Raw genomic sequence first — 15,630 nt, forward strand, 5'->3', positions numbered from 1 at the left:
AGTCCCTTCTCACCCTCGCCTACTGCCTTCTAGAAACTTTTCAAGTCTCTAGAGCAGGGGAGGTATCAGGGAACTGATCTGCAGAGCCCTCAACTTGGACAAGAAAATGACCTGGCTGACTCATACCAGGTTGCTACTCAGCCTCTGACTGAAAACCTATCTACCCTCCCTAGATAACTAATGTAACAGAGCTGGATGCATGCATGGACGTCCAATCACCCAACATAAGTGCTGTCATAGGGGAAGAAGGGAAGCACAACCAGTGGCTAAAGAAAGATATGGCTATAGGCTACCTGTCCCTTTCATGTGACAATAACAGGCCTGATGGTAGGCAGCTGAGGCACTGGGCACTGTGGCATGCAGGTGAGGAAGTGGCTATAGGCCATTGGAGACAGCGTTGGGGGAAGGCTGTAATAATATTATACAAGTAAGGCTGGGCAGAGACTGCTTGAATTTCAGTTGTTCTGCCTGCAAGAGACAAATAAAAAATCACTAGATTACCCCATCCACACTAATCAGCGTGAATGGAGGAATCTGTTTTGTATGTAGGCAGTTGCTGTTCCCATGACTGCTAGCGCTAGCAAACAGTGACTGTGTCTGATAGGAAACCGTCACTGTTCAGCAGATAATTTTCCATTCAGCTCAATTGATTTTTTAAACTGGCTTTTGCTGAGCTGGAGGTTGCTTGAAAGGCCACCCACCACACCAATTTTCACCGATTCAGCAGGAATCAGACAAAATTTGAGCCATCTATGGAAGGTCTTAGAAGGCCTAAAGAGGAATTTTAACTTGCAACAAAAGCAAATTTAGAAATGTTTAGTAATGTCAATCTAAAAACAGATAACTGCAGGCTTTTTAGTCCTCATGCACACTGAATGTTTTTACAGCTGCTGTTTTTGTCTTTTGGCATTTTTTTCTACTGCTAGTAAACTCCCCAGCATGTTATCCTATGTGTTCATGCACACATAGACTGTAATCAGCGTTTTTTGGCAGGGATGTTTTTTGGCTGGAAAAAAACTCCAGAACTAGTCAGTTTCTAGAGGAGTTTTTAGCTGTAAAAACACTCTAACACTGCAAAATGTGGTAAAACGCGGCAAACCTGCGTTTTTATACTTTTTGTGCCTAAACAAAAAAACGTAAAAACCGCAAATGCAGAAAATGCCACCAAATGCTAATGCAAAAATGCTAATAAATGCTGAAAAACTCATGTTTTTAACGTGAATTTACACAACTAATGTTCCCTGCATTATTAAAACGCCCAGTGTGCATGGAGCCTTATTGTTTGCATACTTTTTTTTTTTCCTCCCCATTCTTCTCACAGTGGTCATTTTCACTAAGGGCGGTTCCCACTAGGTACTTTGGTACCATGCAATCCGGTCCAGGCAAACACACCTCAATTGCAATCTACCTTTGGGTTTTTGTTAGGATTTAATTGACACCCACAGAAGATCATGCATGCAGTGTGTTTTGAACATGGTGAGGGAAACGCACATGGAACATGGGTTTCCCGCACCACATTCCAATGTTTACGAGCCCTAAGGGCAGATGAATCCATTTCCCTTTACTTCTTGGAACACTGTATCTTCTTCCTTGAGCATGTTACAGTGCACATCATATGAGAATGAAGGCAGTGGTGATATACCTTTCCCAGAATGCATCTTTGAGACCCAGGCTTCATCCCCAGTACCTCCCTCAACCAGGAAGAGGAAAAAAGAAATTGTAAGTAAAAGCAAAACATGTTTAACTAATGAATGTAAAATTATTCCTTATCAGTATGCACAGCTTCATGCTGATGTGATTTTTAGTGAAAGGGAGAAAAGGTCAGCCTCATGGTGCTGACAACACTGTATACGTCAGGGCATGGGTGCTCAACCTTTTGAAGTGTGAGTGCCACTTAAATGATTTGATAACAGTCATGGGCCACAATGAAATGAAATAGTTCAGAAATTCAAATTTTTTTAAATTTTGAATAGCATAATGAACATTTTCCTCCTGCAGCTGTTGAATGCCAGTGGGCGGGAAAGGAGAAGAACATGGTTAAAAGCAGTTGCAGGAGAAAAATGCAGAATAAATTCCTGTATATATAGTCCCCGATGCCTCTCCTGTCCAAGAGTAAAACAGAATGTGACAGGGAGGCCACAAGGACCCCCTGGAGCTTGGGGGCAGGGTCGCCATTGCGACCTCTGATGTTACACCAGTTGTTGGGGGGGGGTAAAACACATCTCAGCTATGGGGTTTTTCCTCCCCCCAAACCGCAAATGTAAACAAGCTCTTACTGTCCTGAGCCCCCTATAAGGCTACTGTCACACTGATGCCCAGCAGTTTACCAGCAATGCGGGGGCAGTACAGTGCACCTGCTACTTTCTTATGGGATAGCTGAGCTTTGCCGCAGACTTCTATTATATCTTGCTGGTGTGGTGCACTTTTGGAAAGCTCACCAAACCCACAGGGTATAATAGAAGTCTATGGCTCAGTGCAGCTAACCCTCAGGAAAGCCGCAGGTGCACTGTGCTGCTCCTGCAGGTCAATGTGAAAGTTGTTACCCTTTTAGAGGTGCTAATATGTCTATTGCAAAAGTGCAGTATATGTGTTGTTCAATACACTGACCTTATTTTTCTCTTCCAGCTTCTCCTGGCATTACTCTCCAGGTTTCTTGAAAAATCCCAGGTGAAGTTCACTTACTATCATTCCACCTGGGACAGGCACTAAAGAAGAAGCATCGCTTTACATGTCTCCTGCTTCCTTCACTGTCGAAGCACAGATCGTGATCAAGTTGCCAACCCCAGTCATGTGCTTCCCTGATTTGAGATCGAGGGCCACAACAGAGGGCTCCAAGGGCCACATGTGGCCTGTGGACCATGGGTTGAGCACCTGTGCGTTAGGGTAGAATTTTACTTACTGCCATAGGTTTGCTTTCAGGAGGATAGGAGAATCCATAGGTGAGTTTGCCCCAAATACAGTATATTAATTTCATAATTGCTACATGCTGGAGTCATACCACATTTTTATTAAAATTTGAATGATACTATAACATTTTAAATGCTTGTTGATCTATATTTTAATGAAAATTTGTATATTAGCACTGTAAACAGAACTGTCACTAATAAGAGAGGAACGGTAAAGCATATTCACTGTAAAGTTTATTTAAGAAAGGAATTTAACCTGCCTATGTGATAAGTAAGTAGTATGGTTCCTCGTGTATCATAGTTACACACATTTTTTTTTTAATGTTACCATGCAAAAAGTATTATCTTAATCCCTTGTTTCCCTACTTCAGTCACCACTTTACTGACTGCATTGTTTTCTAGGCCACTAACTGACACAGTAATAAACTAAGGATAGGGGGTAACAGCATTGGAGCCTGCATCTAGTTAACAACTTTCTGCCCATCTCAGTGTCCCTTTAAAAGGTTCTGAACACCTCAGGGGAGGGAAGGATTGATGATCATGTGACTGCTGAGGTTGGCTGTTACAGTGGTAACATGATCAGAAGCCAGTCCCGCTTGCTACTGCCCAATTGCTACCAAGCTTTGCTAGCTCAGTCACTGTGCTGGAAGTGCACAGTGAGTGGGATCTCAGCACAGAAACACTGGCCGCCCAGTGACGCATATGTGTGGTGTGTAAGTGTTACAACCCACCTTTTTGCCACCAAACATACACTATATTGCCAAAAGTATTGGGACACCTGCCTTTACACGCACATGAACTTTAATTGAATTCCAGTCTTAGTCCGTAGGGTTCAATATTGAGTTGGCCCACCCTTTGCAGTGATAACAGCTTCAACTCTTCTAGGAAGGCTGTCTACAAGGTTTAGGAGTGTGTCTATGGGAATGTTTGACCATTCTTCCAGAAGCGCATTCATGAGGTCAAGCACTGATGTTGAACGAGAAGGCCTGGCTTGCAGTCTCAGCTCTAATTCATCCCACAGGTGTTCTATTGGGTTGCAGGCCAGTCAAGTTCCTCCACCCTAAACTCGCTCATCCATATCTTTATGGACCTTGCTTTGTGCACTAGTGCGAAGTCATATTGGAACAGGAAGAGGCCATCTTCAAACTGTTCCCAAAATGTTGGGAGCATGAAATTGTCCTAAATGTCTTAGCATGCTGAGGCCTTAAGAGTTCCCTTCACTGGAACTAAGGGGCCAAGCCCAACCCCTGAAAAACAACCCCATATCACAATCCTCCTCCACAAAACTTTACACTTGGCACAATACAGTCAGGCAAGCACTGTTCTCCTGGAAACTGCCAAGCCCAGAAATATCCATCGGATTGACAGACAGAGAAGCGTGAATCATCACTTAGGAGAACACGTCTCCATTCTCTAGTGTCCAGTGGCGGCATGCTTTATACCACTGTACAGAAACATAAAAAACTCTATAACGCAAACGGAAAAAGAGTGATTAGGTCCCAAGCAAGAAGCCTTAGTCACTGTATGGTAGATCCAGGTGTGTGAATCTACTTCTATAATGGCTGCGCCTCTTCTAGCAGGATGTTTCTGTACACTAAAACAATAAACAAACAGAAGGCGCCGCCATCTAACTGTATCAATTTAATTAAAAACAAGTAAAGGGAAGGGTTAAAATGCACTCACAAAGATGAGAGTAAATGGGCATATCATCAGTCCTTCGCTGGCAAGCCTCAGTGGACAGCAGGTGGATGGATGGATAAGATATGTCCTTAAAACAGCTCTGCAGGATAGGTGGAATAAAGCTGGACCTTGTCAGAATGCAGATTAAGTCCATATGACAGGCTGTGTCTTCCTCCACCAACAAATTTAGCCACACTGGAACGCAAGCCATGATAGGACCAGAATCAGAAGTGACGTTGGGACATATTGATGTCAAAGAGTGATGTGTGGTAACATGTTTTGGAGCCCACAATTGCTCCTTTGTTAAAATCATGAGCTCATGGTTTGACAAAGGGGCGATTGTGGGCTCTGACAGGATTCTGACAGAGTCCAGCTTTATTACACCTATCCTGCAGAGCTGTTTTAAGCATACATCTTATCCATCCATCCACCTGCTGTCCTCTGAGGCTTACCTGCTGTCCACCAAGGCTTGCCAGTGAATGAGGATTGATGATATGCCCATTTACTCTCATCGTTGTGAGTGCATTTTAACCCTTCCTTTTCCTTGTTTTTAATTAAATTGATACATTGATAAATTGATGGTGGCACCTTCTGTTTGTTTATTGCTTTACACCACTGCATCCAATGCTTTCCAGTGAACTTGGTGATGTAAGGCTTGGATGCAGCTGCTCGGCCATGGAAACCCATTCCATGAAGCTCTGTACACACTGTTGTGCTAATCTGAAGTTCTCATGAAGATTGGAAGTCTTTAGTATTGACTGCACTGACCCCTCTCTGTCATTTTATGTGGCCTACCACTTTGTGGCTGAGTTGCTGTTGTTCCCAGCTGCTTCCACTTTGTTATGAAATCACTAACAGTTGACCATGGAATATTTAGTAACAAGGAAATTTCATGGATGGACTTACTGCACAGGTGACAACCTATCACGGTACCACACTTGAATTCACTGAGCTCCTGAGAGCGACCCATTCTTTCAAAAATGTTTGTAGAAACAGTCTGCATGCCTAGGTGCTTGATTGTATACACCTGTGGCCATGGAGGTGATAGGAACACCTGAATCCAATGATTTGGAAGGGTGTCCTAATACTTTTGGCAATATAGTGTATGTGTTACACGTGTGGCAACAGGTTAAATTTTTTTTTTTAAGCAGCACCAGGGATGGTACTTATTTCCTGAATGAAAAGTGTCCGTCCCTTGTGCTGATGACTACTATTTAATTGAAATCTACTGCATTCACAGCAGCTGTGCTATTGCTTTTTGCAATGGAAAGTGTTGTATGAATGGAGGAGGGGTGGATGAATGAAATGCCCTCCTCCTCCATTCATACAGCACTTGTCATTGCAGAAAGTACAGTACAGCTTTAATGAATGGAGGGGGGGGGGATTAGGGCAGAAATAGTGGGCACTTTGACAGGGTTCCAGTGGCCCATATTAACCCCCCAATGCACTGGATTATCACAGATGTGAGGGCATGGGAGTGGGGGAGGAGTGAAGGATGATATCAGCTATTAGCACAAGGGACACTTTTCATTCAATGTAAGTACTGTCCCTGGTGCTGATTTAAAAAATATATTTAATAAAACTTAAGCTTTAAAAACAAGTCCACATGGCAGCTCCCAAAGTTCTATGCTGAAAATTCCAGTGGGAATCACTATATTTTTTTAATCTCATTTCCATCTATCAAGCACTTTAAACAATGATAGGAGTGTGTATAGGTATAGCGGAGGGGAGTTGGACATCCATGTTACTACACAAATAGGCCCCAGTTAAATAAGGAATTTCCATTTTAGTGGTTAATATACTTCACCAATGCATACTGAGTAAGAATAAATGGAGAAACATCATTTAGAGTTGTCTATGGATTTAGTAGGAAGCGATGAGAGAATATAAAATACCCAGGGTAGGGTCGGCTACAGATGAGTCGAAAACTGAACGTCCTGTCAATAGAAAAATGAAAATGGCTCATACGATTGTCCCATCATTTGTTTCATTTTTCTAAATAAAATCCAGCATGTTGGATAAGGCATTTTCGATTGTGGCACGAAAATCATGTGTCGCAGCTGGCACAATTGATGCAAATAACTAATGACCAAGAATTTTCGGTCAGCATTCGACATGTCTGTGGCCTGCTTAAGACAAGAATCTGTGCTGGTCCTGATCCTCTTTTGCAGCACATTTTAGTCTGCAGATGTCACTATTGTTACTGCTGTATGTAGCAGGCATCTGCTCACCGTCTAATGTTCTCCATACCCGCCGTCTGAAACAGTGACACCTCCAGGCTATGGAATAAAAGGCATTGTTTCCACAAATGTGCTGACTGCTTTGTAGGACAGCCATGCTATGTCATTATTTTCTCCAAGCCATAAAAGGCAGCCTTCACTAAGTGAGCAGTTATCGACATGCTCTTTTATTTTCGGTTTCATTAGAAACACATGTTTAAAGGACCTCCATGAAAATGAGGTTCACTTATTAAAATATATTTGCTAAATATTACAAATAATCAGGTGCTGCTCTTGGAATGTGTAAGATGAATCTGAGGATTTATTCAAAGTAATGTGTGGTCCCATTCTTCACTTATCTAGTGCCAGTGAGCTTTACAGAAATTAAAACAAGTTTAATGAATGCAGACAGGCATGTTTTACTATAAACACAGACTGAACGTCAGCTTCAAGGCACAGCAGATCATAAAAGAGCATTAAAAAGACATACCTAGAGTTGACATGAGTACTATAATAAATAAGAGAAAGCTGCCTGATCCATAGGTCACCACTATTCCTCTCTGCAGTTTCTCTAATGCAGGGGAACATGCAGAGAATCAGAAAAAGCAGGTGCTATTAGTCACCACTGGTCACCATAGGCTTGTATCTAAGGACAGCAGAATTAGGGCTCGTACACTCTAGAATACGGTGCAAGAGAGCTACATTCCCGAGTGGCTTCCAGCACCGCATTCCTATCGCAATGCCATTGCAATCTGCCGTGGGGATCATTTAAAGTTAAAGACACCCCAAATGCAGGTTGCAAACGCGTTGCTTTTGCCTGCACCGGACTGCAGTTGCTGTGCATTTAAAAAAGTAGTACATCCACTACTTTAAGCGCGGTGTGGTTCAGTTTCAGCCCATTCAAATACAGTATCTCACAGAAGTGAGTCCACCCCTCACATTTTTGTAAATACTTGATTATATCTTTTCATTTGACAACACTGAAGAATTTACACTTTGCTACAATGAAAGTAGTGAGTGTTCAGCTTGTATCACAGTGAAATTTGCTGTCCCCTCAAAATAACTCAACACACAGCCATTAATGTCTAAACTGCTAGCAACAAAAGTGAGTACACCCCTAAGTGAAAATGTCCAAATTGGGTCCAAAGTGTCAATATTTTGTATGGCCACCATTATTTTCCAGCACTGCCTTAACCCTCTTGGGCATGGAGTTTACCAGAGCTTCACAGGTTGCCACTGGAGTCCACTCCTCCATGACGACCTCACGGAGCTGGTGGATGTTAGAGACCTTGCGCTCCTCCACCTTCCATTTGAGGATGCCCCACAGATGCTCAATAGGGTTTAGGTCTGGAGACATGCTTGGCCAGTCCATCACCTTTACCTTCAGCTTCTTTAGCAAGACAGAGGTCTTCTTGGAGGAGTGCTTGGGGTCGTTATCATGTTGGAATACTGCCCTGCGGCCCAGTCTCCGAAGGGAGGGGATCATGCTCTACTTCAGTATGTCACAGTACATGTTAGCATTCATGGTTCCCTCAATGAACTGTAGCTCCCCAGTGCCTGCAGCACTCATGCAGTCCCAGACCATGACACTCCCGCCACCATGCTCGACTGTAGGCAAGACACACATTGTAGCAAAGTGTCATTTATTCAGAGTTGTCACATGAAAAGATAGAAGAAAATATTTACAAAAATGTGAGGGGTGTACTCACTTCTGTGAAATACTGTATATGGGCTTGAAATTGTACTGCATAGACCCGCATATGAATCACACAGGAACACACAGCGCGTTCCTCTGCAATTCAGATCAGGGCATAGTGTGAACCAGGCCTTAAAGAGACCCTGTTGCCAGATCATTCATTTCATCAAAAATCTTCCCATGAGATTATATATGCATTTCATATCATTTATACATGTTTTACCTGTAAAAGCCTCCTTGTGTAGACATCCAAAAACCCTGAAACTGCTGCTGGATATTATCTGGAATGTGATATCAGAAGTCTCAGAACTGTCATTCAAGTGACACTCTTTAATATTCCCCTTCAATCTTCTCCAAAAGCTACATAAAAGATGACATAGGGAAGTAAGGATAAGGACGGAGGAGCTGGGTCAGCGCAGATAGTAATTAGACACTCCAAGAAGAGAAGGCTATGACAGGCCAAGAGCATTGTGTAAGGGATTGACTCTCCTGGAGTAATCAAATTTTCTAGCAAGTTCAAAAGTACATTTAAAAATAATAAAAATGGAAAGGAAAAACACTGCAGGCAAGCATTTAAAATATCAAATTTTTCATTGCTCTATCTGAAGTTTTATTAAAGTGGAACTTTAGGCTAGGAATAAAAATGGGCGGACAGGCAGGATTTTTAATGCAGAAGCAACATGCTTTGTCTCTTCTGCATTAAAGCAACTTACCTGCTTGTCTGGCCTTGTACAGTCATCTGCGCAAGCACAGCTCACTGCACAGATTCGGCATTGCCAAATTTGATGGAACACCCGCACATGCATGGAAATTACGTCATTTCAACATGGCCAATGACAGCGGTCAGCTAGCCACCCGAAAATGTCAGTGGCATGGTGGGGAGTTCCAGGGACAGCGCATCGCTGGATTCCAGGTTAGTATATGTCATCTTTAGCTTAGTGACAGGGCCTCTTTAAGAGATAACCTTTCCCATAGTTTGTTGTTTTACAATGCAAAGGTTCACATATACTTTAACTTCAGGCTAGCAGCTGACTGCATAGTTAAATTACATACAGTACATGGGAACTGTTTACCTACAATAGGATTGTTATTTTCTATGCAGTTAGTTTTTTTTATTAATGCACCCCTTCCAGAGAGCACAGCCAGATCCTCAACCTTCATTGCAGCAGCAGCAGTGCCATGGTTTGTCAATGCTTGTCGTATCTCCAGTCTGCTTACTGGACAATGAAAGAGCAGCAAACACAAATAAGACATCAACTCTGCCCTCTCTGTTCTCCTCCTGTCAGTGTGTTTCCTGCATCCACAAGCTTCAAGTGCTGCACTTTCTCTCTTAGTCTGAGCTCTACTGTACAAGGAATTGAAGGAGACATACTAAAACTAGTTACATTTAAAAATACATTTAACCACTTCAAGTTCCAGTCCAGGCCAATTTTCAGCTTTCAGTGCTATCACACTTTGAGTGACAATTACTCAGTCATGCAACACTGTACCCATATGAAATTTATATCCTTTTTAGAGCTTTCGTTTGGTGATATTTGATCACCACTGGGGTTTTTATTTTTTGCTATATAAATGAAAAAATACAGAAAATTTTGAAATAATATAATTTTTTGCATACTTCTTTTTTATAAAATTTTGCAAATAGAAAATTGTTCTTCATAAATTTAGGCCAAAAGGTATTCTGCTACATTTTTTGGGTAAAAATAACCCAAAACAGTTTATATGATTTGTCTGTGTGAAATCTATAGAGTCTACAAACTATGGGATATATACTTGAAAATTGATCAGTTGAGATCCTAAAATGCCAGACACGGGTATGGCATATGGCAGTGATCAAGACACTGGTATGGAGTATGGTCATGATTGGGACGTTAGCATGAGGTCTGGCGGTAATCAGGATGCTGGCATGGCAGTAGCCAGGATGCTGTTATGGGGTATGGGGGTAATCAGGATGCTGCTATGGGGTATGGCTATGATCAGGATGCTGGTATAGGGTATGGTTGTGATCAAAAAGCTGGTATGGGGTATGGCATTGATCAGAACACTGGTATGGGGTATAGTGGTGATCAGGGTGATGGTATGGTGATGATCAGGGTGATGGTATGTGGTATGGCTTTGATCAGGACGCTGGCATGGGGTATGGCAGTGATCAGGATGCTGGTATGGAATATCGGGTGATCAAGATGCTGGTTTGGGGTATTGAGGTAATCAGGCTGCTGGTATGGGGTATGGCGGTGATCAGGGTGCTGGTATGGTGTATGGCAGTGAACAGGGTGTTGGTTTGGGGTATGGCGGTGATCAGGATACTAGTATGGCGGTGATCATTGGTTTTGTGTATGGGGGTTTTTTGTGCGCACTGGAACAGGTGGCAGGGCCTCCCTGCATTATTTATTATTGATATTCTGGGGCAGTGATCAGGGACACAGGGGCACTAAACTTGGGCACTGGGGTGGCTGGCACTGCAGTGTGTGAGTGTACAAGCAGCCTGACAGGCAGTGTACACTCACACACTACAGGATCACTTCTCTCTGCACTCACATTGAAAGAAGTGATCTTTACTTTCAGTTTCATTGTTTACTATGTGAGTACTGTGATTGGTCACAGCAATCACATGGTAAAACACCACATAATCGCCTGAGCACAGCAGTAATGTGATCCGGTGTGTCCTGGCAACACACCGTTCATCAGGCTCCGGGGTGTGCGATCTGTGAGGCGGTCATGCAACACGGCACCCAAATGACATTTACGTCCTTTTTTTCCCACGAATAGAGCTTTCTTTTAGTGGTATTCGATCGCCTGTGCATTTATTTTTTACGATACAAAAAAAAAAGACCGACAATTTTGAGACAAAAACAATATTTTTGACTTTTTGCTATTAAACAATTTTTTTAAAAAAATCAAATTTCATCATACATTTAGGCCAAAATGTATTCTGCTACATGTCTTTGCTAAAAAAAATCCCAATAAGTGTAAATTAATTGGTTTACGTGAAAGTTATAGCGTTTACAAATGACGGTATATATACTAGGAATTTTTTTTTTTTTACTAGTAATGGCGGCAATCAGCGACTTATAGTGGGGCTGCGGGACTGCAGCGGACATTATGACATTGGAGGGAACTGATTTGGTATCACTGACATCTCCAGTGACACCAATACAATGATCAGTGCTAAAAAAAAAAAAGCACTGACACTGTACTAATGGCACTGGGCAGGGAGGGGTTAACATGAGGTGCGATCAAAGGGTTAACTGTGCGCTGATTTACTTTGGGGCAATGTCTGTGTGCTTCACTGTAAGCACACTGCTTTGGATGGCTATCCAGAGCAGCGTGCCCGAGCTGACAGGGAGCTGTTAGTAAACAAAGCAGTTCTCCTCCCCGTTGGATATCCTCGGTAATCACGGGGCACCAGCGAGTAATCACCATCTGGGACCCGGTGACTGACAGCCACAGCCGCAAGTGGCAGTGTGGGTAGGGTGCGCGTGCGTGCCCCCTACCCAGAAATGCGAAATCACGTATATATACATGATTTTGTGCACCTGTGCCGCCCTGTAGCAGTATTTCTGCTACAGTGCAGTAGTAAAGCGGTTAATTTGCAGGGATTTTCTCTCACTTCTTGTTTTGGCTATGGGACAGGAAGTGAAGGGAAATCTCCCCAATGGGACACAGAAGGTAAAAATAAACTGACAGGGGTTAGAACCCTCCCTTACTCTATCCAAAATACAAAAAAAAAAGTTTTGCCTTTAGTTCTACTTTAAAAACATATTCATTCATAACCCTATATGTGATTTTGTTATTCTTGTTTTGTTCTTCTGCTTTTTAAGTAGCAAAAAAATGCTTTAGGGCTCATTCACACCACGATGCAGAGACACCAATTTTTCTGCAATCAATTGTTCTCTATGTGCCCTGTTCACACCAAAACACTAGTATCACGTGCAGATTTTTTTCTTGTATAAAACTCATTGAAGCACGCATGGAGACTGATATAAACTGATTTCTCTGCAAGTGAAATCTGCACGCCAGTTTCCCTCAAGTATTTCTGAACGTATGGTGTGAACAAGGCCTTTAAGTAATAAGATAGGAGAAGTTCTGAGTTTTTCTATGAAGAAAGAATAAGATGAAATGATAATATTTGAGCTCATTTCCAGTTCCATGTACTTCTATGCTATTTCAAAGGGGAAAAGCCTTGTACAACCTAAATTTCTTACTTCAGCCATATATAAGTGGGACTATAGCCAATATCTTCAGACATGCTATGCGCACATGGGCGCTATATGCAAAATCATGTCCAATGTCTGTGTTTCTGAAGTTGCATTCCACCCTTTATTAGAACCCATTTGCATAGGGATCTACCAGGATAATTATTATTTGTTACAGGTATTTATAGTATGTCAACAATACTCACAGCACTTTACATACTGTACAGTCACATTAATCTATGCCTCCAGGAAGCTTAGGCCTCATTCACACAGGTGTACACTAGCGTACACCTATGCGAGGGGCATGTTTGCCCGTATGGGGAAGCACAGGCATTCTGTGCATCCAAAAGCAGGCAGTCCCATTCATGTCATGGAACACAACAGCTGCACGGACAAAGCTCCCAATTTGCCAGCCACATTACAGGTACTTATATAGTGCAGTCAACTTACCCAGGGCTTTACATATATGTAGCACACTCCTAGGTAGCTAGGGGGAGCTAGACTCCCACTGTTAGCTAGGACTGTGTAGCAGCCTGGGAGTAATAGCTAGCAGGGGTCAAAATCCGGTCAGAGCTCAGAGGCTCTGCAGAACAGCCTTCTGGAATTTCCTTCTGCTCTAGACCTTTGAAGAAAGGTCTAGAAGCACTGGGTGGATCCGAGGAGTAGCTGGTCTGCTCTTTAGAGGGAGTCTAGCCAATCCCCAACAGGAGGCTTGGAAAGGAGCCAGAACAACCCTTAAAAGTAATGCAGCCAGCTCAGCAGCTGGAGAGTGTGGGTGGAAGAAGCAGAGAAGGATGTGAGTCTTAAGGCTGGAGCCTGTGAAGGGGCCCAGATGGAGAGGGGCTCACCTGCAGGCATATGACCTTGGAAGGTGGAAACTTGGCCCCCTGAGTGAGGACTACCTGTGTGGCAGGGAAGGTTCAGCCCAGCTAGAAGGCCTGGTAGCAGCTACCAACCCACCAGCAGCACAGAAGAGGGACCAAGTGGGTAAACCTGCACCCACTGGGCCAGTAAGGGGAAAGGAGCACACTAGTGGGAAACTGGATTTGCTATCTTACCCCGAACTGTTTCACACTGCAGTGTCAGGCACTGGATCCCCTGCCCAGGGATCCACCCAGCACAGCTAGATGAGGAGAGGAGTAATCTGAGGTCTGAGTTGGTACTACAGGAGATGCTAGCTAGCTCTCCAGAAGAGAAACTTTGCTGTAAAGACTTGTACATAGTTATTAAGGAGTTTTGTCCTTGGTTGCCATTTCCCTTGAGCATCCCATACATCCCTTACCTCATCAAAGTTCAAAATGTCCTTATACAATTTCAAATCAAAGCTCAAGGACTGATTACTGCCTCCTATTGCAAGTATAAGTGAAGGAAATGCTTGTTACCTGGCTGTGCTAGCTAGTGCTAGGTATATATATATATATACACCTAGCACTACCCCCTTAGGAGTTGCACACATCAGTCCCTAACCCTCAAGGTGCATACAATCTAAGGTTCCTAACTCACATTCATACATACTAGGACCAATTTACACAGGAGCCAAATAGCCTACCAGCATGTCTTTGGAGTGTGGGGGGAAACAGGAGTACCCGGAGGAGGCCCATGCATGCACAGGGAGAAAATACAAGCTTCAGGTGGGTGGTGCCGTGGTTGGGATTTGAACTGATGACCTTAGTGCTGCCAGGTGTAAGTGCTAACCATTTAGTCACTGTGCTGCCCCATGGGTGTGGGGGCATGGCCTTGAATGCACACTGTTGCATTCGGGGCCACGCACACCCACTGTGACCCAGGTCAAATCCGAAATTGCACTTAGACCTTAGGCCAGGCCTGAGTGTGCTTGGCAAGTGCATGCATGCACTAGCTGTATGGATTTGAGCACAGGGATCTCTTGTTTGTGGCAAGTGCCAAGCACCCAGTTGAAATGTAAATCCAGTATAGCCTATAACCTCCATAACCCATCTACCTCCTTTCCAGCATATATTTTTCTCCAGCAGTATGAGTGTCCACACAAAGCAAATCTGTATTGGGCAAGATGAGTTTATGGTCAGCTGTTGGAAAGAATCCCCTTTCAGTTCAAAGAGAAGTTCTCTCGACTTTTGGTCTGCAATGGGGGAGATTTACTAAAAGTGGTGCATGCAGAATCTGGTGCAGCTATGCTTAGTAACCAATCAGCTTATAACTTCAGCTTGTTCTATTAAGTTTTGAGAATAAAACCTGTAATCTGATTGGTTGCTGTGAACAGCTGCATCAAATTCTGCGTTCACCAGTTTTGTGTGTCACTGTCTTTATACAAAGGCACAGAAAATATTTAGGCAGAGTATGCATCAACATGCATATACCTCCCCCTGAATATTTTATTGACTATTACTTAAATTAAGCCTACAAAAACGTATTTTAGAGTAGAGATTTTTATGCAGTTTTTGATTTGTTTGCATTTTTTTATGATCAATAAATACTTTATTTCCTGTTTTAGAACTTTGACATATTTATTTTCATTAGAAGAACTAGCTCAAAATGTTGCCGATAACAAGTCTAGATGCGTCTCAGTGGTTTAGACAGGCAGAGAAATTTTCTCAGAATAAACTGATTTCCAGTGCTCAGACTGAAGGAGCTGAGCTTAAATCAATTTAAAAGGAAAAAAAAATCTTTACGCAATGCATTTGAATGCCACTGTGGAACAACAGTCTGAATTTGATATGACTTGATATAAAACAATGTACTTCAGCCATTTCCCCACTGACCCCAAGCTTATGGGAAACAAGCAAACATTTTGTCCAACCTTAAAAGCTTTGTGTGGATGGCTCAGCATGTTTGACCCTTAGACAAAAGTGCATTATGTACAGTGAATACCTGACATTCCTCATTCATTCATTTCAATTTGCAGGAATTAGTGTCAGATAGAAAACTTCAAGATGTCGACTCCAAGTTAGATCCAC

At 42.8% G+C, this 15,630-nt stretch overlaps 1 long non-coding RNA gene across 4 annotated transcripts in view; it reads right to left on the bottom strand.

Annotated features, from left to right (window-relative positions):
- Positions 1 to 15,630, bottom strand: part of LOC149458393 (uncharacterized) — a 401,858-nt gene that overhangs the window by 202,912 nt on the left and 183,316 nt on the right. The window contains exon 1 of one of the 4 annotated variants that reach the window (XR_016313456.1): positions 8,725 to 8,845. The exons of the other annotated variants lie outside the window; for them this stretch is intronic. This is a non-coding gene — a long non-coding RNA (uncharacterized LOC149458393). Of the gene's footprint in view, positions 1 to 8,724; positions 8,846 to 15,630 lie in introns of those variants that run through there. 4 annotated transcript variants of the gene reach the window in all.

Source organism: Staurois parvus, unplaced genomic scaffold, assembly GCF_062004578.1.
Source record: "Staurois parvus isolate SC_StPar_1 unplaced genomic scaffold, SC_StPar_1.0 ptg000287l, whole genome shotgun sequence".
NCBI classification, from domain to species: Eukaryota; Metazoa; Chordata; class Amphibia; order Anura; family Ranidae; genus Staurois; species Staurois parvus.